We start from the raw sequence: 27,780 nt of genomic DNA on the forward strand, positions 1-27,780 counted from the left end.
ATAGTGAGAAGTCCCAGTCCGAACGCAGATACTTCCTGCAACTTAGCCTGATAGGAACATGAAGGTAAGCCTCCTTGAGATCCAAAGTTACCATCCAGTGATCCTTGCCCAGTAGAGGTAAAAGCTGTTGTAACGTCAACATTTTGAACTTGGGAATGTCCAGATAAGTGTTGAGGATAGATAAATCCAAAATTGGTCTCCACGTGTTCCCCTTTTTTGGCACCAGGAACAGGCGAGAATAAAATCCTAGGCCCCTTTCTGGCGTAGGAACCGGCTGTATGGCCCCTATTTGGAGTAACAGAGAAATTTGCTTGTGAGCCTCTATTCTTTGTTGAGGAGGAATGTCTGGCATGCCTTTGAAAGGAGGCAAGGTATGGAAATAAAACCTGTAACCGTGATGTATGATATCCAGTACCCATCTGTCTTGGGTAATCAAACTCCAATTTTCTTTGAAAAGTGCCAACCTTCCTCCCAAAGGTGCTGCCAGGCGAGAAGGTTCTGGCAGCTGAAAAGGTAGGTCATTGGGTCTGTTTACGAAAGGACTGACCCCTGCCCTCACCCGAAGACTGTGCAGGAGAACTCCCTGTCCTAGGCCTGAAAGAGCCCTGACCTCTGCCCCTGCCACGTCTAGATCTACCCCTAGACTGGGAATCATAAGAAGGATCGTCCACCCTTTAGTAGGCCAATTTCTACTAAACTTTGGAGGCTGAACCTGCAAAAAATCTTTAACAGTCTGCATAGACTTAGCCTTGTCTTCCATTTTCTTTAAAACTGCCTCAACAGGAGAACCAAACAAGACATCAGATTGCAAAGGGGCATCCAAAATCCTAGCTTTAACATGGTCAGATAAATTTTGATCCCTCAGCCAGGCATGCCTGCGAAGAACTGACCCAGTGGCAGCCACCCTAGACGAGGCCTGTACAGCATCAAAACCACATTGCAAAGAATGCTTACCCACCTGTTCAGAAACATGCACTAAATCTTGTAACTCTTTACAATCAATACCTTCCGCCAGAGCATCAACCTTAGATCTCAACTGTGAAAGGAGATAATTTTGATATTTCAACATGTGAAACTGGCAATTCAAAGCTCTCATGGCTAGAGTGGAAGAAGTATAAACTTTCTTTCCCCATCTATCCAAGGCCCTGGCCTCTCTATCTGCAGGAACCGGATTCTTGACAACAGAAGCCTTTACACCCTTAGGCCCCTGGCTAACAGTTTCTGGGTCTGCCCTAGGACTCTTAAAAAGATACTTATGAGCTTCAGGCACCCTGTAATACCTGTCTGGTTTAACAGGAGCAGGAGGCAAAGAATCAGGATTAAGCGAAGCCTCTGCAAACACATCTTCCACTACATTCAGAACAGGAGGTATAGCTAAAGGCCTATGCTGGGGTAAAACAAAATTCCCTAAGCCTTTTCCTGGTATCAGAGAAATCCTGTCCTTCCCATTTAAAATGCTCTCTCATGGAGTGTAGGGTCTCTGAAAAAGAAAAATCCTCAGGAGGAGAAGCAGAAGGAGTAGAATCATCCACATCAGAATCAGAATAATGAGAATACTCCTGCAAGTCTTCAGCCGAAGACTCAGACACATCCGAAGCCTGCTCATAATCCCCCAACACAGGTTCCATCCTAGGCCTCTTATCAGGAGGGGGCATAGAGCCCCTAATTAAAGTAATTAAATCTTCTGCCATTTTAAGCATGTGCTTTTTGGGCACAGAACCTGAAGAACTAGGAGTGACACCCACAGAAGCAAAACTAGACCTGCCTCTAGGAGAAGCCTTGGAAGCCGAAAGAGAGGGCCTAGACACCTTAGGAAGGGAGGGGAGTACAGTTACCTGAGAAGCCCCTACAGCCTGAATTGCCTCCTGGGAGGCCACATCCTGTAAAAACACAGTTTCTCCCTGGGACTCCATAGAGGCCTCCGTCGGAACCACCGGTTCTACTGACGCCTCTAAAGAACCGGCGTCCGGTTCGGACGACTCCTCTAACCTAGGTTTAACTGCCTTGTCCTTGCGCTTCTTTGAGGAAGCTGGCGTCGGAGCATCCGACGGCATATTGTAATTGCACCGCTTCCCAAAGACCAACCTGGCACAATCCAACCTACGCTTTATAGTGCGTTTAGTGTACCTAGCACAAAGCGACACCCAACAACGTCGTGCTCAGGTCCCAAACAAGGTATACACAAATTATGGTAATCTCTATGCGGTATCTGTTTCCCACAAGAAATACAGTTATTCACTTTTTCTGACATCCGGTAAACCACTGAGGCAAGAAAAACAAAATATTCCCCAGCGGGTACTTAACCAACTCTGACTTCGGTCTGAAACTCCGAATTCGAAAAATTTCAGAACGCCGAACGGCACTTGCAACACTGCTTCTGCATCGGACCATGCAGCAAAAAAGACTGAGGATATGACGTCGGTCATGCGCATTTGTACCCTGACGTTCTGATGTCAGTCAAATGCGCCTTGACCGACGTCAGCCTTATACTCTGATATTCGGGCCGACCGAGGGACAGCGGACTACCCAAGTGTTAGGACTGCAGCAATGTGAGATGAAGAACATCTGGACAAAGTGACTGTTTTTCATTACATTGATGACAATGATTACTGGAGAAAAGTCTGATGTAGATATTGCATTAAAAACTGTAATTCAGCACCTTCAGAACAGAGGGTGGGCTACAAATGAAAATAAAACACAACAAGGGACATCAGTAAAATTCCTTGGTATGATTTGAAATGGAGCGAAAAGAGAAATTCCTGCAGTGGCACTAGAGAGCATTCAGAAAATTGCAGTCCCAAAAACAAAACAGCAGGCACAGGCCTTCTTGGGAGCAATGGGCTTTTGGAGGGCGTTTGTACCTCACCTTGGACTGATTTTGCAGATTTTGTTACTATGTAATGAGGAAAAAGTGTGACTTTCAATGAGGTCCAAATTCAGCAAACGGCTTTTGAAGAAGCAAAAAAGGCCCAATAGCAGAGTGTGGGGTTGGGCCCAATTGATCCACAGCAACCCTTTATCCTGGAATTAACTGTTGCCAATAATGTTATGTCTTGGGGACTATGGCAGAAGGATGACACTGGGAAAAAAAGACCATTGGGATTTTGGGTCCAAGTCCCTAACTGGAGCGCAGGTGAGATACACCCCCCTTGAGCAACATATGCTGGCAATGTACACAGCATTGATTCATGTGAAAGGAATAACTAAACAACAAACAGTGACAGTTAAGATAGACTACCCAATCCAGGGGTGGTTACGAGATAATAATTTAATGAAAACTCTAATAGCACAGTCTTCGACTGTAAAAAAAAATTAAAATGGTATTTACAGGAAAGGGCCAACATCGTACCTGGAGTATCTCAAGTACAACAGTTGTTGACTGGACTGGTAATTTTGGATGATGCTGATGCGATAAAACAACAGCGACATGAGCTTCCAAAGTCACCAATCACTGAAGTGTCACCATTTGATAATTTAGATGCAGAAAAACAGAAACATGCATAGTTTACTGATGGTTCTGCTAAAACTGGATCAAATGGCAGGACCTGGACTGTGGTGGCCTATTGCTCATGAACAGAAACCGTGTTGTTTGATGAAGGTACTGCCGGTTCAAATCAGGTAGAATTATGAGCTGCTGCCCTAGTCATTGACAGTTTATCACCTGGAGGATGAAGCGTACATCTATACTGACAGATGGGCAGTTTTTAGAGGACTGACAACCTGGTTACCTGCCTGGCAACAACAGAATTGAAAGATCCATGGCAGACCTCTGTGGGGAGGCTCAGAAGATTGGCAACAGATTTGGGGAAAAAGCTCAACAATGCAAAATCAGTGTTGGACATGTAGATGCCCATGCATCACATGTGACACATGAAAGGAGGCATAACCAGCAGGTCGACAAGATGGCTGCGGTACGTGTTTCTGAAGAGAAGATTGAAAGTGCTAGTATGGCAAGATGGGCCCATGATCAGAATGGGCACTTGCGAAGACATGCAACAATAGAATGGGCACACAGGCATGGTATGCAGTTGAATAAGGAAATAACTACAGATGTTATAAAGCAGTGTAAAATCTGACAAAGAAATAAATGAAAGCAAATGCAGGCAGAAGTATGTAGACACATTCACCAAGGCAGTCGTTCAGCACAAATCTGGCAAACAGACTTTATTGGTCCTTTACCACTGGATCAAAATCAGCAATATTGTCCAATGATGGTGGATACTTATTCAGGATTACTAATGGTGTCTCCATGCAAAAAGGCAAAACAACAAGCAGTGTTAAAAGGATTGAATAAATTGTGTGTGACATATGGGATTCCCAGTAAAATCCAAAGTGACCAAGGCAGTCACTTTACCAGAGCAGAAGTTCAAGAATGGGCGAAGGAAAATGGAGTTTGATGGGTGCTGCATATCCCATATCATCCTCAAGCTGCTGGTTTGACTGAAAGGTATAATGGGCTCCTTAAAAAACAAATTCGAAATAATACAAGTGATGGAATGTTATGAGGTTGGGCAAAGGTATTAGAATTAGCTGTGAGCCAGCTGAATAATAGGCCTCGAAAGCATCATGGAACCCCTTTGCAAATGCATATGAATGACATTCGGTCCAACTGTTGTATTTTGAAATTAAAAAAGCTGAAACCAAATGACATACACCCTCTTTTGACAAATGCTGATCAAACCCGATTCTGGCTATGTGCATTGACTGAACAAAGAGTGCCAGCACAAAATATAGTATTAGCTGAGACAGGTTGGAAACTCTATCCCCCAGAAAACTGGCAATGGGGGCAAAAAGAACTATTAGGGGAAAACTGGGAGGTTTTTACATTATGGGAGCCAGAACGGGAAGTGATAGTAAAGGCTATCAATTTAGATAAGACACAGATGATTCAAAAAAGACAACCTTTAGTAGAAATCTGTATGCATCAAGATGCTGTTATTTTGCTACAAGACTGTGATACTAAACCAAGCAAATGGCTAGGAATGAGAGTTATAGTGACCACACCCAATCAGCCAAATGAACATGGGACTGTGATTTGTGATGGACCTGGTGGTACTGTTTTAGTATTACTTGATTATGTTAAACAACCGTTGTACTTTCCTCTCCATAGATTATTGCCACTGTTTGGGAAGGTGCCAACCTTTTCAGACAACACTTAGATGGGCCATATGATTGTCGTGATCCTATCCCTCTATTTGATGAGGAAGCTGTTGCAAATCTAACGGCAGACTGTGACTTTTACTGGAAATTGGGGGATGTTCTATATGCGGTGACACCAAAACCTGCCCTAACTTGGAGCATCACTCAGATGGAAAACATCACAACTGTATGAAGACTAAACTGTGACAGACATCCTGAAAAGTGTGCTTCCAACCTTTTTGGAGATCTATACCAAAAACTAAATGAGTCGGGATTTCCACTGGCCAAGTCTCCATTAGATTCCTCCTGCATAGCTGAATTTCAAAGGGAAAATGACACCGCAGAAACCCTATCTCCAAGTTTGGAGATATATGCCATGGACAATAGTTCAACTGTATTTGATGGTTTGGAACATGTGGTAAGGTATACAAGAGGTTGTAAAAAGTACAGCTGTGTACACTTACCATAAATGTAGATGTTCGAGTGTATTCACTGTTGCAGTCATTACACTTGGGTTATCCTGCTGGCAGGCTACCCTCAGTCGGCCTGAATTCCAAAGTCTAGGCACGGCGTCAGTTGCTGTCGCCTCCTCCCTGACGTCAGTGCACCAGGGGTATAAAAGATGCAGCTGATGCCACTGTCTTCAGTTTTTCTTGCCCCAGATGTCAGGTGCCCCCAAAAGGGTAGGCTAAAAATATGCCAATAAAACATGCATGCACCAAAATATATTATACCTTCATCTACAAGTAAATACACCGCATAGGTTGTATAGATTAGAGAAGTGCAGATAAGTTCCAGCAAAGATATGGGGGATGGTGGGTGGGTAACCTGGACTGCAACAGTGAATACACTTGAACATCTACATTTATGGTAAGTGTACACAACTGTACTATGTTCTTCGTGTTTCACTGATGCAGTCATTACACTTGGGTTGAATCCCAAAGCTATGGTTGGGAGGCTGGAGCTAAATAGCATTAGGAGCTGCTATGAGGCCCTGCAGAACTGCAGTGGCAAAGCCTGCCCTGGATTTAGAGTAGAGTGGTAAATGATAGTGCTTTGTAAAGGTGTGCACTGAACTCCAGGTAGTAGCCTCTAAAACGTCTTTGGTTGGTACTTCCCTGAGGAAGGCTGCTGCTCTGGTTGAATGTGGTATAATGCCCTTGGGCACTGGCTTGCCATATTGTGAATAGCAGAAACGAATGCAGTGGCCTATCCACTTTGAAATAGTCTGCTTTGAGATAGCCTTTCCTTCTGATCCTGCAGCATATGCCATTAGTAGTTGCTCTGTCTTTCTGAAAGCTTTGGTTCTGTTCAAGTAGAAGTGTAGCTGTCTGTGTATGTCCAAAGAATGCAGAATTCTCTCCCCCTTATTCTGTGGGTTTGGATAAAAAGTAGGCAGATGAACAGTTTGGTTAAGGGCCACACTGTACACTACCTTAGACATAAATGTCGTGTTTGTCCTCAGAGAAACCCTGTCTGGATAAAAAATAAAAGGTTCCACAGCCATGAGTGCCTGTAGCTCTGAGACTAATCTTGCAGAGGTTATTGCTAGGAGCAGAGCTGTTTTCCAAGATAAAATCTTTATATCAGCTGTAGCGGCTGGCTCAAAAGGAGGCAGGGTGAGTTTTTCCAAGACATAATTGAGGTCCCATGCAGGTACTGGTGATCTCCTTGGAGGCCTTAAGTTTTTGGCTCCTCCGAGGTACTGCCTTAACAGGATGAGAAAAGATTGGTGGCTCTGTATTGTAATGAGACGAAATGGCAAAGGCATGAATTTTAATTGATGAAAAGGATAGGCCTTTGTTCAGCATCTCAGTTAAGTATTGCAAAATCTGAGGAATATTTGGTACAGCTGTGTCAATTCCTTGTGCCTGGTTCCAAGCACATAATCTCTTCCATTTTCTAGTGTAATATTTTCTGGTACTGTACTAGGCCTTCTGGCCTCCAAAATGACATCCATCACAGCTTTAGTGAGAGGCGTGTTTTGTATGACTACATTATCCGACATGCTGCCACATTTAAGGTCTTTAGTTGGCTGTGCAGGATCTGATTGTTTTGTTGGGAGAGTATATGAGGTATTTGAGGAAAGGTCCAGGCCGGGCATTGAGACAAGTTCCTTAGGATTGGATACCAGTACTGGCGGGGCCAGTCTGGGGCAATCAGTATCATCTTTGGCTTCTCTTGCCTGACCTTTAGGAGTACCTTGGGAGGAGAGACAGAGGAGGAAAGGCATATACTGCTAAGCTTTTCCAGCTGAAGGATAGGGCGTCCACTTTCCATGCTTGTCTGTGATAAGTCCTTGTGCAGAATCTTTTTAGTTGGTAGTTGTGAGGAGAGGCAAATAGATCTATATCTGGGCATCCCCATTTCCTTATCATGTTGAAGACTTGTGGATCCAATTTCCACTCGTGGAGATCCATGAGGTTTCTGCTTAGTTCGTCTGCCAAAGTATTTATCTTTCCTGGCAGGAATTGTGCCTGCAGATGTACTTGGTAAGTCAATGCTGTGTCCCACAAATTCATGGATAGTCTGCAAAGGGGGTAAGAATGAGTGCCTCCCTGCTTGTTTATATACCACATGACCGTGGTGTGGTCTGTCTATCAGTATTTGTCCCGGATGAAGTAGGTCCTTGAAGGCTGTCAGGGTATTCTGAACAGCTAGCATCTCTTTTTGATTGATATGTAGATGCATTTGGTTTGCGGACCATGTGCCCTGAATACATCTTCCTGCCATGTGGGCCCCCCAGGCATAATCTGATGCATCCGGTGTTAATGTCTGCCTGGCTGGGGGTAAAGTGAATGGCTGTCCCTTATTCTGGTGACAAGCCTTTGCCCACAATCGAAACTCCTGTTGCAGGCAGGGAATGAGGGTAATTATTGTTTCCAGGCTGTGGCAAAGTTGAGTCCAAACACTTTTTAGGTACCACTGAAGTTTCCTCATATGCAGTCTCGCATATGGAATTAGTAGAATGCAGGATGCCATGAAGCCCAAAGCCTGCAGAATTTTTCTTGCAGATAACTGGGCCTTTGTTGACAACAGGATGAAATAGGTAGTCAGTTGCCTTTGTTTGTCTGGCGTGAGATAAGCCATTTGGGCAGTTGTATTTAAGCTTGCACCCAGGAGTATTATCTCTTGAGAGGGTACTAGTTTTGATTTCTTTTTGTTGACTGTGTACCCTAGGCCTGTTAGAAATCTCTTTACAAATGCCAGATGCTGCAGTAGAATGTCCTTGTTCTCTGCTTGAATGAGGCAGTTGTCCAAGTAAGGATAAATCTGTATTCCTCTGTCTGCAGAATGCAATTACTGGTGCCAGGCACTTTGTGAAGACCCTGGGCACAGTAGATAAGCCAAAGGGCAGTGCAGAGAATTGGTAGTGCATTGAGCTAGCTTTGAATCCGAGGTATCTTCTGCATGTTTGTCTGATTGGGACATGCAGGTATCCCTCTTTTAGGTCTAAAGTCACAAGCCAAGCCTTCTTGCCCAGCATGGGCAGAAGTTGCTGTAGAGTCAACATTTTGAATTTTGGTATATCCAGGTATGTGTGCTCTTGCTCTGGTACTTGTTGAATGGCCCTCATGTCCATGAGGGAAGAGACTTGCTTTTGTGCCTCTGCCCATTGATGTTTTTGCAGGTCTGGCCAACCGTTTGCCCTTGGCAGGGTATGGAAGTGAAACTTGTAGCCTTGTGACACTATGTCTAGGACCCATTTGTCCTGGGTTATTATGTGCCAATTTTGAGAAAAAAGTGCTAGTTTTCCCCCTAAAGGTGCTGCCAGAAGATAAGTGCTTGGTGCAGGCAGGGGGAAGTCATTGGGACTGTTTCCTATATGGCTGTGATTTGTCTTCTCCACTTTTGGAGGTAGAAGCACCCCATTGTCTAGACCTGTACGAACCTTGGAGCTGGGATCTGCCTGTTGGGCATCTGTATCTGCCCCTTTGTGGTCTGTCTGAGACTGGAAAGGACCAATTCTTTGCATGCCAGTGTCTGCTAAATCTTGGAGGCTGTACCTGTAAGAAATCCTTAACCGTTTGCATAGATTCAGCTTTGTCCTACATTTTCTTTAACACCAAACAAAGTATCATGCTGTAATGGAGCATCTAATAATTTTGCTTTGACATGATCAGGCAGATTTTGTTCCTTTAACCAAGCTTGCCTCCTGATGACAGAACCCGTAACAGCGGCCTTGCAGGAGGCCTCCAAAGAATCAAAACCACATTGCAATGTATGCTTTCCAACTTGTTCAGCTGCATGCAATAAATCCTGCATTTCTTTGTTTTCTGCACATTCAGAATTTATCAACATTTTCTGTTAAGCAGTAATATAATATATTGCTGACATTTGAGCATATGAAACTGACAATTTAAAGCCCTTACAGCCAAGGTAGCAGAAGTGCAAATCTTTTTTCCCCCATCTGTCCAATGCCCTAGAATCCCTGTTGGAGGGGGGGTAGGGTTTTTTGCAGCGGAAGCCTCGATTCCTTTGGGACCCTGAGAGATAGTTTCTGGGTCAGCGGCAGGGTTTTTGGAAAGGAATTTATGAGAGTCAGGAATCCTGTAGTACCTGTCCGGCTGAACAGGAGCTGGAGGTAAGGAGTCGGGGGTCAGACTGGACTCTGAAAATACATCATCTACAATGTCTAACACAGGTGAAATAGCTAGGGGCCTGTGTTGTGGTAGTAAAAGGAAGTCTCTGAGCCTTTTCTTAGATTCTGAAAAATCTTGGCTCTCCCAGTGGAAATGCTCCCTCATGGTATGCAAGGTTTCCTCAAAAGAGTAATCCTCAGGAGGAGAGGCTAAAGGGATAGATTCTTCAGCATCAGAATCCTCATAGGAAGGAAGAGAGCATTCCTGATCAGAAGAGGAATCAGATGAAATGGAAACCTGATCTGAAGATTCATATTCTGTCTCTTGCCTAGGCCTTTTATCAGGTGGTGGATGGGAACCCCTGATCAAAGTAATTAACTCTTCGGCCATTTTTGAGCATCTGTTTTTTGGGCATGGAGGCCTGTCCATGAGGCTCTTGTACTTGTTTCTTTGTCTTTAAAGGTGCTTTAGTCTTTGCCTTTGAAGCTGAAGTCGTTTTAATGTACAATTGAGTAGGTCTGAAAGCACCCTCAGAAGCCAATGCTTGCTCAGCGGCTCTGGACCCATCTGAAGGAATAGTCTCCGAAGGTCCAATACCTTGAGCTTCCAGCAGCCTAGTCGACTCCACATGGGAGTCGGTAGCGGCCTGCGGGTCTAAAGTAGTGGGCATCAGGGGCTGCGAAGGCGCCTCACTGAGAACCGGCGACTGGCTTAGAAGAAGCCTCGTCGTCGGTTTTGGACCTTGGATGCCTGTCCTTTTCTTTTTCTTTGCGTTTCTTGTGAATTCCGGTAGTCGGATGGCTATCCGACGACATCGTATAATTAAATCTTCTGCCAAAAGAGTGTAATGCAAAATCGTACAGACTCTTAATAGTGCGTTGGTTAAATCTAGCACAAAACCGACAACTAGCAACGTCGTGGTCAGGGCCTAGGCAAGGAATACAGTAAGAATGAAAGTCCTTATGAGGTATTTGCTTCCCACAAGAAATACAATTAACTTTTTCTGACATCAGTCTGGAGCAAGAAAAAAGTTTCCCCAATGCGGTACTTAGCTTTTTGAAGATTTCGGATCTGAAATTCGAACACGAAAATCTCAGGAGTCGGCCTACCGGCACTTGCGAACTGCTTATGATTCGGGCACCGCACGGCAAGAAAGACTGAAGAAAATGGCGTCTGCTGCATCTTTTATACCCCTGGCGCACTGACGTCAGGGAGGAGGTGACAGCAACCGACGCCGGACCTAGACTTTGGAATTCAGGCCGACTGAGGGTAGCCTGCCAGCAGGATAACCAATGTGTAATGACTGCAACAGTGAAACACGAAGAACATCTGTAAGTAGTGCTAGAGTTATACAACATATTAAAATGATAATTAACATGACAGCAGTTGATATTACTACCAGGTTATCCACATTGTACAATTGTAAAACTATGGCCAGTTAATTCTTTGTATATCAAATAGAGACATTATAAATATAAAAGGAAGAAACGTGATGTCATAGGTATTCTCAGTATTGCACTAGGTGCAGTCAGAACAGGGACTGGATTCTTAAACAATGTAGCTATAGACATCCTACGTAGCAAATTGGGCTGTTTGGGTACTGACCTAAATATGGCCTTTAAGCTACTAGCAGATCATGATCCCGAACTGGGCCAAAAAACAGTAGACAGTATCCTAGCTCAAACTGTCATGTGGAGGTGGATTGAACATGCTAATACATATACAGAACAGATTTTAAATAACCTTACAACAGAAGTAAATCAAACCTTTTGTATTCTATCTCAATTGGCTGCTAATCAACAGTATTTGCAATTTACTCAAACTTGGGGGGGGCTAAAAAGGTAGCCTATTGGCAAAGGGAAACTGCAACTGTATCATTGATTAAAGCCAATAGACTTTGCATGTGAAAATAAGTCTTGTATACTGATTTTTGACTATCTTGCTAGTAAAAAAAGGAACACAGCCGGTATGTCCATTTGTTACATTGCCCTTGCAATTTGAAAATAATTGGTGGGTACCTCAAATTGAGTCTACTTTGATTGATTATAATGATGTACCCATTGATTTGGCAGGTTGTTAGACCTGGTCCCAGGGGTGGGTATGCATAATGGTGAAAAGGAAGCCTCACCCATGCTTACATAATGAAATTGGGAAATGCACCTGGCATAGGTATATAGTAAATGGTACGAACATCTACCAACTAAATGATACCACAGTTTGTGTAATATCCTCCTGTAAATTAGCCTGGAGTGATGGGATAATCACAAAAGGTGGAGCATACTGTAAAAGTAATATCCATGCAATTATTGATTTTTGTACTAGAGAACTTATTAGATTAACTAGATGGATGGACATCACATTTAATACTAGCATAGAACCATTACACACTTCTAGATGGCCATCTCTAGTCCACCTAGACTTTCTACAGGTTAAGCAGGAAGGACAAATAGTGTTGCAACTATTAAATAAAACACTAAATGATGCGCATCAAACAGTGATTAAAATGATTACAGATACAGGTACCATTGTAAACATTGCAAATGAAATACAAGATATAACTGTTTCACACTTGTATGATACTTTATATAGTCATCTAAAGCTTCAGTAAGGTTTAATTTGTTGTTGCATCCCTTACTATTGACCACAATAGTTTCAGTGTTATTTTGCTTAGTGTCAGGCTGCATTTATTGTAAAGTAATGAGAAGATACAAATTGATGTTGTCAGTTTTAACTCTCATAAGGGATACACAGCGTACTTTGCTCGATGCAAGGGGTGGTCTGTGACAAATCCACACAGTCTACCTGTTTTTTTGTTATGCCTCGAGCCACGTACCACTGTGCATGTTTGATTATCTACCTCACTATATGCTGCTAATATTGCAACAATACAATATGCTTAAGAGCAGGCCTTGCTCACTGATTACTGGTATAACTGAACTTTTGTTGACCTGTATCAGCCTAAAAGATGTTTACCAGAATATGGGGGATTCCAATGAGGAACTATATCACAAGTTTGTGAGCTAACTGTTCTTTAGAAAAGGGAAGTAAGACATAAGACCAGACATTACGATACCTGTTTACAACTTAGGAAAAGATCTGTAATTTTCTAAAATATTCCATCAACTCATGATAACCTTGTGATCTATATGTCATTAGTTGAACCTACTGAACTTATTGTTTGTTCAGGACTATAAAAAGCTCAAAGGCTAAAATGGAAATCATCATCCGGATTTGATCACAGCACCAGCCTGAACTGAGCATAGAGCCATTTTGCCAGTGTCTGCCTTGCCTTGACTGAACAGATAGCTGTACTGAATAGGATAAAAGTCTCCCTATCAGTGGCAAAGATTATTTTGTTTATGCATATGCTTGTAAGTACATGATTTATTAGTTTTTTCTGTTTATCTAGTAAGTTTTTGTTTAATAAATTGTTAAGTTTGAGCCTTGTTGTCTTGTGTCATTTCTAATTCTGTATTAACCTCAGACTAAAGTAAAGGACTAGTTCAGAACTGCAAAATATGGACCAAGAAATTAGATTTATTCCTAACAGCAGATGGTATTTTAGAGAAGCCTAAGAGATAAAATGCGCTATGTTTCCACATACAACACATCTCAGTTTTCTGAGGGAAAAAGCCAGTGTTGGTGTAAAGTAAGACAGAAGTTTCAGAATTACTGTCAGCCAAGGAAAACCTGTCAAATATTTTCCCATCTGTTTTTCACATGAGCAAAATGTGTTAATTCATCTAAATATGTTGATGTCACCAAATGAACTCATTGCAGTCTGAGGACACCTCCAGGAATTTCTGTAGTTACATCCTACTAACTGCTTTAGATGTCAAATATTGCTTGCTCATATTTACATTAATTCCAAGACCATGTTACATACGAGGTATTAGATAATTTCATCTTATAGCCTGCATGATGGCAAACACAACTGCATTGATATCTGTCCTGTTGAGTGCAGTTAAAGAGTTGCTGAATATCTGTATACTATTTGTGCTGTAACAGTTTTCATATTTCTCTAAATATCTCAGCAATCGAAGTAACAGACAGCACTGCTTAGTCTGAAATAAAAGCTCATAGCTATATGAAGAAAATGTTACTGACAATATGTGCACTGCTTGAATGGTTAATGAGAAAGTAAGATGTTTGTACAACATTACAAAACTTAATATTTATTGTTATTACGGCTAAAACTGAATGAATGCAACCGCTGTAAATATGATTTTGGGATGAATAGTTTATGTACAATCTTCCAGTAACACTTGTGCTTCTAAAGAAATGAACATTTGCTTGAACTGTACGGTACTAACTTCATTTTTTTAAGGTGTAGGCCACAACCAATTGAAGTTAAGAGTACAAACTCAAAAGAGCTCCAGTGGAGGGAATGAAAAAACTTAACCACAGACTACTACTGAAAGAATCAGATCCAACACTACCATAGAGCAACTCACATGCAAAACAAGCAAATCTACCTTATCATGGTTAAAGCATATTACAGAAAAGGTTGCTATAAGCAAAGTTGCCTTATTGCAACAGATAAAATAAGTAACAAGTCAGTCAAAGAGAGCTCTGCCAACCATAAAAGCATGAAAAACATATGTCTGATAAATACAAGATAATGATTATAAACATCATAAAATAAAACACAACAGCCGGGGATTAATACAGTGTGAAGAAACTGTGGAAAATGAAAACACTCTGCTAAAGTCAATAAAATAAAAGGGGCAAAATGTGAGTTGAAGACACTGCACGCACCGGAACAAAGTCAGACAAATAAGTCTGTGGGCACTACCTGTTTGAGAATGAGCACAGACTAGGCACTATACTACGGAGGAGCACAGAAAAACTGTCAAGTGAGAATCAGTTGATATGAAAGAAAAAACTCAAAATTAATAACAGAAATGTCATGTTTACAACTAATTGATGACAATGTAATGTCTGTAAAGTAAAGCAATTATGCACAAAAAGATTAGTTGTGTAAGAACTTGCCACAAAAACAGATGTCCTCATATTCTCTGTTGCAGTATTCCAGACATAATGGAGTCGCCTGCCAAGGCGAAGACCCAAAGCTGGCCAAGTATTCTTCTACTACCTTGGGTGCGCAGTACGTCTGATGTAGGCCATTAACAGACGTCAGCCATAAATGTGACATACACGTGCACCACCCTCAGAACAGAAGTGCCAGTTGGAGAGAGCCTAAGGGAAAGAGGATCAATATATCCAAGAAAGCCAAGACGTAGGGGGAAGGAGGGAGGGATGGAATACTGCAACAGAGAAAAGAAGGACATCTCTCATTACGGCAAGTTCTTACAAACTAATCTATGTCCTCCCATTCATCTGCTGTAGAATACCTGACATAAGGGAGAGGACAAAAGCTCATGCAGAAAGGAGGGGGAATGGCAGAAGTTTCTATGAAGCCATGCAGAATGGCCCTGGCAAATCCTGGCCTGGATTTGGAAAAGGAATCCAGCTTATAATGTTTGATGAAGGTGTGGAGAGATGTCCAAGTAGCTGTTCTAAGATAGAATTGGTGCCCAACCCCCCTTGAGAAAAGTCCCAAGGAAGACACTGCCCTTATGGAGTAAGCTTTGACTGAGCCTGGAAGAACTTTACCATGGCGAGAATAGCCAAAGGCAATGGATTTGGATACCCAATTGGAGATGGTCTGTTTAGATACAGGTAATCCCAGAGCACTGGGGTGAAAGGACACAACATTTGGTCCGATTTCCTTATGGGTTTAGTCTTGTGCAAGTAAAATCTGAGATGTCTGTGTTCATCAACGGTGTGAAGGGTCCTCTCACTACTGTTCTGGAGGGAGGGGAAAAAAGGTGGGGAGATGAATAAACTGATTTAAGGACAATTCAATGACTACCTTTGGCATGAAGGAGTGATTGGTTTGAAGGGAAACCCGGTCTCTGTGAAAAGGCAGAAAAGCAGGAGATGCCATGAGGGCTTATATTTCAAAAACCCGTCTGATGGAGGTAATGGCTACCAGGAGTACAGTTTTCCAAGTACAGTTTTGAGAGAGGTGGAAGAAGCTAGTTCAAAAGAGGTTGAGGGTCCCAGGGTGGAGCTACAGGTCTCCTGGGAGGTCTGATGTGAAGGATGCCTTTCAAGAACTGTTTTGCTTTAAATATGGAAGCTAAAGGTGGAAAGAATTGCCAGGCACAGACAGCTAACAGATTTGCTTTTATGGCAGACTAAGCTAATCCTGCATTAAGTAATTCACACAGATATGACATAACCAAAGGGGAGTCCCAATGCTAGCGGATTCTGGTTTTTGTTAAGACACCAAAAGCAGGAATCTCTTCCAGTTGGAGAGAAGATTTTCTGGTATTAGGTTTCCTGGCCTCCTGCAGGACTTGAAGCACATCCTCTGAATAAAGATGTCTGAAAGGGATCAGGGCTCTATCACCCAGAGGATCAGTTGGAGGGTCTCAAAGTGTGGGTGGATGAGTGTGCCCTTGTTCTGTGTTAGAAGGTCCAATCTGTGGGGTAATTTGTAGCGATTGCCCTTGGCTAGATAAAGGAGCAGGGGGAACAAATGCTATCTTGGCCAGTAGGGAGTCACCAGCAAGACTTTTGGTTTGCCCTGTTGAATTTTCAGCAGGACGTTTGGAATAAGTGGAAGGGGGATGCATACAGAAATTTCCCCTTACAGGAGATTGATAGGGCGTCCACTCTCTATGCCTGACAATGGGGTTCTCTGGCACAGAACTTTGGAAGGTGCTTGCTCAGAGGGGAAGCAAACAAGTCTGTGAAATACCCCACTTGTGGATAATGTCCAGGAACACATCCCTGTGAAGCATCCATTTGTGGGCCTGTCTTCTGGATCTGCTTAATGTCTCTGCCACAGCATTCTGACTAAGGGAAATAGATTGCCTGGAAGGAAATATCTAGTAGGCGAGCTAGATCCCACGCCTGTAAGGCTAGTCTGCACAGGGGATAGGATCTTGTCCTCCCATTTGTTGATATACCACAGGACTAATACATTGTGTGCGTGTATACACAGCCTTCCTGGTCTGACAGGGATTGGAAGGTTTGAAGGGCAAGGATTAGTGCGCCTTCATTTCCTTGATGTTTATGTGGTCCCTCCTCTGAGGGAGGATCCACTGTCCTTGTACTGTGTAATGCCAAAGGACTGCTCCCCCAGCCCATGTCCAATGCATTTGTATACAGTACTTGAGTTGGTGGCAGTGGGGAGGCCTGGATTTAGAGATACCTGTGTCATCCACCATTGGAGCTCCTTCTTGAGACAGGGTAGAAGAGGAATGTGGTATTCCAGAGGGTGAGCATGTTCAGACCACACTCACTTTAGGAACCACTGGAATTTTCTCATCTAGAGTTTTGTAAGAAGTAGCATGGGGATGGTAGATGCCATCAATCCCAAAATTTTCAGGATCTCCGCTGTACGGGGAGAATCTCTGCAAAGAGCAGAGAAATTTCATGTGCCTTAGAGGGAGAGACACCACCATGCCCTTGGTTTGAAACCTGTATCCGAGGAAGACATGGTCCTGGGATGGGACCAGGGATGATTTTGTGAAATCAAATGGAGATTTTTGTTCAATTCTGCCTGGGTATTGGGTTGAATCAAAAGGTCATTTAGGCAGGGGTAGATCAGGATACCCTGGAGCCTGAAAAAGGCAATCACAGGTGTCAGACATTTTGTGAAGAAACTCAGAGCAGTGGAGAGTCCAAACAGCAAAGCCAAGAACTAACAGTGCAAGGTTCTCACACAGAAGCATAGGAATCTCCTGCATCTGTGGTGGATGGGTATATGGAGGTAAGTATCTATGGAGGCTAGGAATGCTTAAGAAAGGCTAAGAGGGAATAAGGTTTGCAGGGTAAGAATTTTGAATGAAGGAACTATGAGAAAGTCATTGAGGTAGTAGAGGTCTAGGATGGGTCTCCAAGGACCTTCCTTTCTGGGAACTAAGAGTAGGCATGAGTAAATGCCTCTTCCATCATTTCCTGTGGCCACAGGCTTGACAATGTCATGTTCAATTAGATTTTGCAGGAAGGGAGGAAAAAAGTTCCTGTTCTTTTGGAGGTAGGGATATACCTCTGAAGAAAGGCACCTTGTACCAAACCATGAAGTACCCCTCTTGATGATGCTTAACACCCAAGAGTCTTGGGTGATGAGTTCCCAGGATGGAATGGTAGGTTAAGTCATTCAGAGAGGGGAGCGGTGCCCTGACTTCTTGAACAGTCACAAGGAGGAGCCTGTCCGATCAAGAAAGGTCTGCTTAGCTATCTGAGAAGTGGAGGAAAATGTTGGAAGAAAGTGTTGAGTTTTCCTAGGCCTCCATTGAGGTTTTGATTGTGGAGTTCTGGATTGCCTGCGTACAAACACTTGTTTCCTGTGAAATTTAGGCACAGAAGATACTAGAACATGCTTAAGATCTTTAAGTTCTTTACTTTTTTCTTGGAGGGATGTGAAAAGTTCTGCAGAGGACTTACCAAAAAGGGCAGAGTTGTTCAAGGGGGCATCAATTAGTTTTGCTCTAATGTCCTCCAGAAGAGGCTGAAGCTTTAACCAGGCAAATCTTTTTTAGGGCAGAAGAGGAGGCTGCAGCTCTTAATGTTGCTTCTACAGCATCATAGTTGCACTTAATAGAATGTATGCTACCTGAGAAGAGGTAGCAAAATGAGGGAGGATGCCAAGGTTTTGCTTTCAGAGTCTGGCATGTCTGAAATTAAGTTTGAAAGTTAAGATACGAATTCCAGATTATACCTGGTCAAGTGAATCTGGTAGTTCAGAGCTCTGAAGGGTGGGGTATACATTTTCTTGCCCAGCCTTTCTGCTATCCTTATCTGAAGGGAGAAGTGAGGAAGAAGGCAGAAAGCAACTTGGAGGTCTTATCAGAGGCTACTGAAATCAAGGAGTCTGCAACTGGAGCATTGAAAAGAAAATTGCAATCTTTAGGTACTCTGTAGTATCTGTCTGGCTTTTTGGTGCTGGAGGCTGAGGGTCCGGATGCCTAGAGGTAGATGCAAAAGTGCCTTAAAAGGCTAGTACAACAGGAGGAATGGCTGAAGGGCTAAGGGACAGTACTTGGAGGAGGTCATAACGTTTTTGGACCTCTGACAACTGTGTACTGTCCCATTTGAAGTGGTCACACATCCTACAGATAGTCTCCCCAAAAAAAAAGTTTCCTCCATGGAAGATTCGGTTCCATTAGAACCTTTTTCAGGGGAAGCATAATCTAAAGGTCATGGGATCTGGGAAGAGTAATCCAATGGATTACTATCCTCCTCAAAAGAAGACTCTTCCTCATAAGTGGTCTGAGGACTAGGTCTTTTCTGTGGGGAGGTAGATGAGGCAGAAGGAGAAGTAGGGTGCCAGAACATGGCCTAAATGTCATAAAGGCCTTAAATAGGCTTTGTGTGAAGTTTTGCCATTCCTTCTGATGGTCGAGGGGGGTTCATCCTTGTTTTTCTTTCCTTCTTTGCAGGACTGTCCATGCAATGCCAAGGAGAAAGCCCAGAAGTAGGCCATAATTCTACCAAGTCTGAGTCGAAGTCCTCCCTAACAACTACCCCCCCCCAGGACCTTTAGACACAATAAGCCTGGGCTCCCCCTGGACATCAGAAGACGATGTCTGAGTAGCCTCTCTTGATGTGCATATGTCACACCTCTCAACCTGGAAACATCAAAAATCTGGACAAAGGCCCAAGAAAAATAGGTACAAATGTGTACACTGATTAACATAAAATTTGCATATATAATTATGTAACCCCGCCCACTCTGACGGAATTGAGGCGTATCAACTTTCAAACGCAAACTGAGATTAGACAATCAAAATATGGGCCCCCCTCACCCTGTAGCAATTGGTAACCATTTTTTGAAGTGTTTAGCAATATTGACTGGGAAGGGAGATGATGAGCCTTAGGATTTTGTTTTCGGTGACTTGCAGTATGTCGGTTTTGTGGTAAAAGTAGGGCATTTACTGGTAGACAATATTCTAATCTTAGCAAAAGAATATTATAGTTTGCTATGATGGGGCCTCCAAAAGTCATTCTCCATGGCCTACTGATCAGTGGCACAGCTAGAGTTTGTCCTGCCCAGGGCTGTCTGAGTTTGCCACCCTTCCTCCCTCACAAAATCATGGTCGAATGGGGCCCTCCCATACACAGCCCCCCCCCCCCTCTGCAGCCATTACAGTGTCCCATTGCTTGGCTATTTCACCTCATTTACGATAAACACTAATGTGCATACTGCTTTACTTCTACAAAGACTATTTGGATTTCACATAAAACTAATTTCCTGTTTTATAGCACAAACACCAATAAACAGTTGCTAAACAAAGCAATACAGTCTCACAATGAAAACAGACTTGGCATTAAAACTTCCCTGCCTTTGAAACTCACATTCATTGAAAAAGCACTGAAACCCACATTCAAAGAAAATGGCCAGTGGCAGATAAAGATTACCTTTGGGCTGTTTTCAAATCATAGGCCCCTTACACATGAAACATACATGTATTCTTTGATACACCTTCCTGATTGCATTAAACTATATCCCTTGTATAATACAGCACACTTAAGGTGAGTTTTAAATGTATTGTTTTGAACATTTTTCCAGTAAGCAATGAAACAAAATGCATGAACCAATAATGACAAAACTGCCTGGTTCAGAACATTTCCATCAAAAAAGTCTACTCAAACCTCTACAATCCACCAGTATCAGTAAATATGTACAATCTCTGCATAAGTAAAATGCCATCTAAATAAGTCCACATTAAAGAGATCTGCAACTAATTAAGAGGTTGCTGCTAGAAAACAACTTTATATTTCATTGTTTCATCTACAAATAAAGTGCCTGTTGCCCTTGAAGAATAGATTGCCTCTGTTGCATGAAAAAAATAAGCAAGTAATATTGCAATAAGGAATGCATGGCAAACTGATAACAGGTTCATAGTTAATAGGTATGTCTGCAAAAGAGGACATTCTCAGGACTGCAGCATCCACCCCCTTTAAAAGTACAACACAGTACAGTATCAACAATCCATCTGCATACTGTGGGAGTAGAACCTGCAGCCTTCTGCATCAAAAGCAAATATTATACCTGTTGTGCTACTAATAACATACACAGACTTGGCATAAGCAGTACAAAACTTCTCTTCCCCTGAAGAACTATGCAGCACAAGAAATCTGGATAAAGCCAAAATTTATTGGTGGGGGGGGGGGGGCGCAAAGACCCAAAACCTGGGACACATTTTAAACATTGCTTGTATAATCTTAGAAAAGTTGCTAGAATAAAATGTGTGTTACCATGCATTTCCTGAACGTTAGGAATATTGAAACTTAAATGGTTATTATTTAGTGAATTCAGTTCTCACTGACTTGCCAGAAAACCAAAAATGTTAAGAGGAAGAGACCACAAATACGAGCCAAACATTTTGTAAAACTTTGGACTTAACTCCTTGAATCACAAGTGGTGGCGGTATGGCTAAAAAATTAAGGCTCTTGCTCCTTGTACCTAAAGTACAGGGTCTGAGTAAATCTAACCACCAGTTATACCTAACTGGGGCTTGGGGCATTACACACACACACACACACACACACACACACACGCACACACGCACGCACACACACACACACACACACACACACACACACACACACACACACACACGCACACGCACACACACACACACACACACACACACACACACACACACACACACACACACTTCTAAGAGAATACAAACAACATAAATCATAGAAACTAGCTCTCTTCTAAAAAACAGCATTTACCAAGGTATGGAAAGGGCACATTTCCCAACCCCAGGATTGTTCAGTGTTGGACATCTGTCTCAGCCAGATGCTTAGTCAATCATAAATGGTTGAGTAAACAGCTGCCAAACAAGGAGCGAACCCACAAACCCACACGCACACATATACAGATATATATGTATACTTTATACATTTTTGTATTAGCTGGGATTAGAAGAATGTGTCTTGGATTACACAGCCCAAAATTTTTGTATATTGCAAATGTTTCAATTTACGTACTAACTGTGTATAAAGGGCATTCCTTTTCACATGGGATTGTATCTTGTATGTTTTTTGATGGTCTGAAGAAGTTGGCTTACCTTTTGCCAACGAAAGCGCTTACCAATAAAGGAGTTTAGTTCTACAAATTTGCTCTCTTTTTTGTTTTCAAATGTTTCAATTTAACATTATAACACAACTGTACCAGCTGCGGTGCTGCAGCGGTTACCATTGTCACCTCACAGCAAGAGGTTCTCCTGTTCGATTCTCGGCTGGAGCGCCTTCTGTGTGGAGTCTGCATGTCCTCCTACAGTCAAGTGACGTTAAAGACATGCAGGTAGGTGCGAGCATGAATGGGAGTGCCTTCGTAGAAGGCTGGGCATCGGGCTGGCAACTTGGCACCGTAAAAATCCACTGCCAACCATGAGCGGACCAGAGTACAGCTGTGGCGACCTCTAACCGGGAAAAGCCGAAAGTCTTTTTTTGAACCAATAACATATTTACAAAAGGAAGTATTATCTATAATTGTACATATCTGCTAGATGTTATAGGCTGCTTTCATCTTTCAATTAGATGTCAATCAATGTTAATATTTCCAAATCAATTATTAGCATATTATCTGAGATATTAAACTATAAAACAACTGTAAAATCATTCATGGTGTACTACTGACACTGGCATGAGAACATATTAAGCTCTTGTTCAGCTACATGAGCATAACGGTTTCACTATGTATTATGGGTAACAGCCTGCTAATGAAATTGTTTTCTCTAGGTTCCACTACAAACACCAACATTTTGCTCAGAAATCATGGTATATAACCCCTTGTTACATTTGCTTAAGCAAGAACACTATTCATGACAGCAATAGCTATTATAGAACATTTCACTAGCAATTCAGTACGCTGGCATGTCTCTGTTCAACTAAAACTGTAGAATTACTCACTGGTATACACAGACCAGCATTTTAATATTTATGTTGACAAAGATGAGAGAGATACTAATGATTACAAATTTATTCGGCACTCTCTATTATAACATGTTAAATATTAAAAAAAGAAGTTATGTACTCACCATAACGTTACATCTGTGTAGTGGGACTTCATTTGTCATCAACCTGTGGGATCCGTATCGGACCCGAGACAGCAGCTTCACCAGCATTTGATCCAAGTTCTTCCCCTTACCCCTAATACCCCTCCATCTCCTTCTTCCCTCGGATCTAGTTTGCTACAACATACACATAAGCACGATCCGATATACCTTACTAACAATGAATAGGAGTCTCGCATAGGTGCTCTCTCCTGCCTATTAAAGTAAGAACATAATGAGAAGGTCAGGGGGAGGGACGGTTGATGACAAATGAAGTCCAAATAACAAATGTAAAATAAATAAATAAATTAAACTACTCACATGGAACGTTATGGCGAGTACATAACTTCTTTATCTTAAGTAGTTGACTTCATTTGAACATCAACCTGTGGGACAGTCTCTCCAGCAACTAAATTCTTGGGTGGCCCTCATGGAAACATATTTTGGTGCACCACGGAGCCAAAGGATGTTCTCTCCCTAGATATCATGCCCAATTTATAATGAGAAATGAAGGTGTGAGATGAGGACCAAGTATCCGCCGAACAATCATCCAAAGACACCCTGGACCAAAAGGCCGCTGACGTAGCCATGGACCTAGTAGAATGGGAATTTATCCTACTTGAAGAGACATGCCTGTGTCTTTACAAACCTGAAGGATGCAAAGGGAAATCTATCTGGCAATGGTTACCTTAGAAACTGGTTTTCCCAGAAAAGGGTAGAAGACACAACTGGTCAGACTTGCAAAAGGCCTTAGTCCTGTGTAAGTAATAACTGTCTATGTACATCTGATAAGTGTAATTTATATTCACTCCTGTTCTGAAAATTTGGAGAGAAAACGGGTCAACTGATTGCTTGAGACTTCCGGAACCGCATTTTCTTTTGCCCGCGCCGACTCCTGGAAAAGGATCTTTGGGGGTTAGAGAAGCAGATTCCGACAGCAGACAGTGTCTTCCAGTCCTTTTCACTCTGGACCAACAACCCATGAACCGCCTTCCCAAACAAGGAAGAACGATCATAAGGGGCATTCGCAAAAGATGCCTCAAAGGGTTCCGTGAACTGACATAGCCTGGAACCAGGCGTGTCGCCTCATGGCAACGCTGGACCCGGCTGCCTTGTCGCTCCTTTGGTGGCATGCGAAAGGAGGTGCATGGACATATTAGAAACCGCTTTGAGAGTGGCCATTTGCATGGAGAATATGCACTTATCCTCCAGTGACATGGACTCCAGGGGCAACTCAGCTCCTTGACCAGGTTGCGCTGCAATCGAGTTACGTGGGACAAGTAATTCAATGCCCTTATAGAAAACGTGGCTGAACCTATGACTGCTTTCCCAGACGATCCATCGTCCTGGACTCGCAGTCAGGGGGATGGACCGTAGAACTTTCCTGGGTTAGTTCCTTCTTAGTGGCAGCTGCTACCAACATGGCGTCCACTGGGGACCCCTCGTTCCAACTAGGTCTACAGGAGGGCTCAGAAGTTTGTTCGGATGCTTGAGGACTGGCCCAACGATGTCAGGTTCCTTCCATGCCTGGGTGGTAGTAAGGTTCACCAAGGGATCCACAGGAGGGTACACCCAGGAGGTAGACAGGCCCAAGCCAAAGGCCTCCAGAAACACCGACTCATTCGAGGAAGACTTGGGGGCGAACCAACCCCCCCTGCTGGTGCAGGATTTCCATGATATCTCCAAAGGAGACATCGTCAGGGGTGATCTGGGGGAACCTTCCCCTTCCTCCAAATTGCTATCCTCAGTGAGGGACTCTGGGGAGGAGTTCAGATGCCTCTTTTTGCACGTTCGTTTGCGAAGAACCTCTTTGGTGCAGCTCTCCAGAGAGGGCTCGCAAATTACATGTAGCTCCTCAAGGGGAAACAGTCTGGGGCACATCGAGCACGGGCTGACCCTGCATGGGCAAAATGGCTGAAGATACATCCAGAGGTGCGGGAGTCAGGGCGGAATCGGAGGAGATGGTCAGAGGCCTCGATTCAATGGATAGAACCCTTTCTACCACGTTGAAAGCCAAGGGAGAGCAAGCCTCCTGGGAAACTAATAAGGAAGCTGCTCTCCCCGGATTCAACGTGGCGATCGGAGCCGAGATACTGAGGAGAGGGCCCTGACCCAACAACATCAGCGCCAAAATGAGAAAGACCCAACCCCTCGGATCAGACGCCCAGGCTTTGGCTCAGAATAGCAGGTTGGGTCCGAACTAGTCAGATCAGACATGATCAAGGTAATGGCTGGCGTCGAGGTACTCTGTACCATTGGCTCCAACCCCCTGATACAGGGACCTCTTGGATCCATAAACTCCAATACCAGGGGTTGGACCAGAGAAGTAGATATCGGGGCAAAAAAGGGAAGTGAGCTCCCCCATCCAGGGGGAGGGGAGGCTGGCAAGACCCCCATCTGAATCTGGGTGTGAATGAACCTTAGCATCATTTTGTCCATGTCCGCCTCACTCAGACTCCTGGTGGAACGTGACGAGGCCATAGATGCCGACTGGGAGGGTCAATGTGCAGAGGCCCTGGAAAAAGGTCTAGGCTCCTCCGGCAAGAATCTGGGCAAGCGGAGCAGAGGAAAAACTGGCCTGGTAAATATTTGTTTAGGAGGAGGACACACCGGCTCCGCCCGGTCCGGGGATCTCTTCCTCCATTTGTCTTTCTCTCTCTCTCTGTCTCTGCCCTTCGCTTTACTAGGCTTCCTATCCACAGGCCTATTTACCAGAGGTTGACTCCAAGTCTGGGAGGGAGGAGAAGAGACTGACTGTAGAAGAAGCAGCGGTCACTGCCGTGACCGTAAGGGAAGTGAGGCAGCCACCTCCTTAGCAGGAATAATTTATTTACTTGTTAAAATATTAATGTTTTTAATTTGTCCACTGTATCAATTTATGAATTGTCAGTCATAACTTAATATTATTTAAAATTACTTAATAAATAGAAAAACTTTTTTAAATTATTTAAAGGAATAAATATAGTACCTATAATAAAAACAATAATATAATATTGAAGGGTTGAATATGGTTTAAATACTTATTGCCACAGGTCAGTTATTAATTATTTACAAAATACTTTAGAATGTATACAACAAAATATATTACAAGTATTTAGTGGGGATCCTAGTACTCAACTACTAGTTGTTTTGAGTTTTAACTTTTCATTAACTGAAACATGTAACAACACTAATAATTTGAGTATACATATTTGGATTAAATTTTATTTATCTGACATGATTTAGATAGAGCAGTTTCTAACACTGAGTTACCTTTAATAGTGACTAATTGGAAGCATATGTAATTAACATCAGATTACCCTGATTATCAGGGTGTATTTAAACTCTAACTGACCAAAAAGTCAGCGTTTTGTCTGATGAAGTTCAGATACGTATCTGAATGAAAAACGCGTGGTTGCGTTTAACGCTATTTTGTTTGTGAGCTGTGGGACACTTCACTGTGTCGGAGTTTACTTTGAACATCTTTCTTTAACCTGACTGGGTTCGTGGTATTTTTTGGCAGTAACAACGTTTTTGTGCTGACAGCCGTAAGTGACTTTTTATATGTGGACTAAGCCCCACTTTGTTACAGCAGTTGTAAGAGGACTAAACCTTACTCCGTTACGGCAGCTGCAACACTTTTACCAGGGCTTGACATCCTGGAGGATTACCTGTATGCGAATTAACCCTTTAATAAGCTTTTTGGCAACTACATAACTGACATCTAAGTGCCATTGGGTTCGCATTGCAGCAAACAACAGATGGATATTTATCAACTATTTTAACTAAACGAGAACCCAGGTCTGGTTTTTCACTTTTTGGTTGCCTGTGTCAACTAGCAGGATACAATTTACAAAGTACGGACAGTACGTGGACTGATTTTACTTTTGGCTTGTGTACTATTTGGAAACTTTGTGTATTTAATAAACTTCATGAGTTTTACACAAGGTTTTTTACTCTCATAGGTATAGCAGTCAATATTTGTATTTTTACAGTTTTGTGGAGTGTGAAGCATTCCCAGTTTGCTTACTTGTTTATTGGCTGCATACCATAGAGGATGGAAGTTTTAAACGAGGATGTACCTTCAACACAAGGAAACCTGACGCAATTATTGGAACTAATCAATCAACGACTCGACCGCTTATCGGAAAAGGTGGACTTTGCTACCAATACCGGCGGTAACAGACTTAGTCAAAACAACAACGTTTCAACAGACACACTAGGGGCACAGGCAACAACTAGTGGAAATAATGGTTTACCACAACGAAGGCGCACAAGGGAAACACAAGAGGTAACTGGAACTGTTATTGCAAATAACTTTGACCTGAATACATGGTTAAACAGTGAATTAAATATGGACCTCTCATTAGAAGGGGCCATTCCAATGGCTGATAATGAAACTTATGGTAACATAGTGGACAAGTTAAAATTATTTGACAACAAGTTGTTTAAAATTAAAAAGCTCCAATTAGAGCTTAACTATTTTAACAGATGTCTGAAAGAAAAAATAGTGCCTAAGGGCCTAAGACACTATTCTTACCCCACAGGGTTAGAATATGGGACAGACTTTTATAATGAACTTATTTCTATCTACAACAACCATGGTCTGGAAATACTTTGATGTATGACTAAACATTATTAAATTACATTGAACAATTTGATAAGTGAAACCACTGCCCTAGAAGAAATTAAAAATGACATTGACTATAATAGATATGAATTTGAATACAATAGGACATTAACAAGTATTGCACAACAAATGAATAAATTAAAAATTAACAAGATAAAGAAATTAAATAGAGACTTGAAAGCATACCAGGAAGGGTCAGCCTTCCCAAAACCCCCCACCTCCCAGAATAGTACACGTAATCCGAGGGGTAATACAGAACAAAATATTAAGAGGAATAAAGAAAGAACAACATGGAACAAAAATGCTAGTAATGGTCATGGCCAGAGCCTTCATAATGACAATGTAATCAATGACAGCCTTG

The 27,780-nt window shown here is 42.6% G+C and overlaps 1 protein-coding gene across 1 annotated transcript in view; it reads right to left on the minus strand.

The window, feature by feature from the left end:
- LOC122811903 (oxysterol binding protein) overlaps window positions 1–27,780 on the minus strand; it is a 1,660,581-nt gene that overhangs the window by 303,549 nt on the left and 1,329,252 nt on the right. The gene's annotated exons all lie outside the window — the stretch shown is intronic.

The sequence above is a fragment of the Protopterus annectens genome, chromosome 9.part0 (genome assembly GCF_019279795.1).
Source record: "Protopterus annectens isolate FY-2018-M chromosome 9.part0, PAN1.0, whole genome shotgun sequence".
Classification (NCBI taxonomy): domain Eukaryota; kingdom Metazoa; phylum Chordata; order Ceratodontiformes; family Protopteridae; genus Protopterus; species Protopterus annectens.